The sequence below is a fragment of the Capra hircus genome, unplaced genomic scaffold (assembly GCF_001704415.2).
Source record: "Capra hircus breed San Clemente unplaced genomic scaffold, ASM170441v1, whole genome shotgun sequence".
Lineage (NCBI taxonomy): Eukaryota > Metazoa > Chordata > Mammalia > Artiodactyla > Bovidae > Capra > Capra hircus.
This window is the reverse complement of record NW_017195467.1, coordinates 7,855-9,642: the sequence shown is the minus strand read 5'-3', so window position 1 is coordinate 9,642 and position 1,788 is coordinate 7,855.

Here is a 1,788-nt window from a genome sequence, read left to right as displayed (position 1 = left end):
GGCATCATTGACTCAATGGAAATGAGTTTGAGAAACCTCCATGAGATAGTGAAGGACTCTGATGCTGGGAAAGATTGAAGGTGGGAGGAGAAGGGGATGACAGAGGATGAGATGGTTGGATGGCATCACCAACTCAATGGACTTGAGTTTGAATGAACTCCAGGAGTTGGTGATGGACAGGGAAGCCTGGCGTGCTGCAGTCCATGGGGTTGCAAAGAGTCGGACAGGACTGAGCAACTGAACAACAACACATACTCTTATTATTGTGGTACTTAAGTTTCTCTATACATTTGTTTGCGTTAATTTGATTGTGTGTAATAAGAAATCTCATGTTCTTGTATATGAGTTTCACAGGATCTTGGTGGTTCATTTGAAGCATGTTAATTTAGTTAAAAAATGCTCAATAAGATAATGAAAAAATTTAAAAATTGAATAACAGAGATGATGCAAAGAAACTGAATCTACTTCAATATACTCCACTTGAAATACTCAGTGCTTTAGAGTATGAAGTTGAGAGTAATGGGAAATGAAATGACCTTTCTAACAAGAAACAACAATTCTTTGGTTCAATAATACTGAGGTGATAGAAATGAAGTGTGCTGAAGTTTACTCCATCCAGGTCAGAAGTCTTGTAAAAAATGCTCTGTGAATTTCAGTTCAGATCTTCTGTGTCCAGGTTATTCACTGGGAGCTTCTTATCGGAGTGATAGTGAATTTCTACAAATCACTTGTCTGCATAGAGGTCGTGCTGTGCTTGGCAATAGTCTCCAGTGCCCTTCAGAAACTTCATAAATGTGTGATGAAGAACACCACAGAACTGAGGAATATGTCTCTTCACTAAAGACTGTGGCCTAATTATCCATCCTGTCCCCAAGTGGTGGTGACACAGGTGGTGGCGGTGGCAGGACAGGGGAGGAGGTTGTTGTCACAAGGTGGTGGTAGATTTTTTGGCTTTGACAAGGGTGTTGGACTCCACCCTGCAGTGAGCAGCACCGAGAAGCTCATTTTTTGAAATTCTGTTTTCTTTTTGCTAGTCTCATTTGGTTATTTTATTTTATTTTTAAAAATATTTTATTATTATTATAATTTTTACTTTACAATATTGTATTGGTTTTGCCATACATCAACATGAATCCACCACGGGTGTACATGTGTTCCCAATCCTGAACTCCCCTCCCACCTCGCTCCCCATACCATCTCTTTGGGTCATCCCAGTGCACTAGCCCTAAGCATCCTGTTTCCTGCATCGAACCTAGACTGGCAATTCGTTTCTTATATGATATTATACATGTTTCAATGCCATTCTCCCAAATCATCCCACCCTCTCCCTCTCCCACAGAGTCCAAAAGACTGTTCTATACATCTGTGTCTCTTTAGTGTCTCGCATACAGGGTTATCGTTACCATCTTTCTAAATCCCATATATATGCGTTAGTATACTGTATTGGTGTTTTTCTTTCTGGCTTACTTCACTCGGTGTAATTGGCTCCAGTTTCATCCACCTTATTAAAACTGATTCAAATGAATTCTTTTTAACGGCTGAGTAATACTCCATTGTGTATATGTACCACAGCTTTCTTATCCATTCATCTGCAGATGGACATTTAGGTGGTTTCCATGTCTTTGCTATTATAAACAGTGCTGTGATGAACATTGGGGTACACGTGTCTCTTTCAGTTCTGGTTTCCTTGGTGTGTATGCCCAGCAGTGGGATAGCTGGGTCATAAGGCAGTTCTATTTCCAGTTTTTTAAGGAATCTCCACACTGTTCTCCATAGTGGCTATACTAG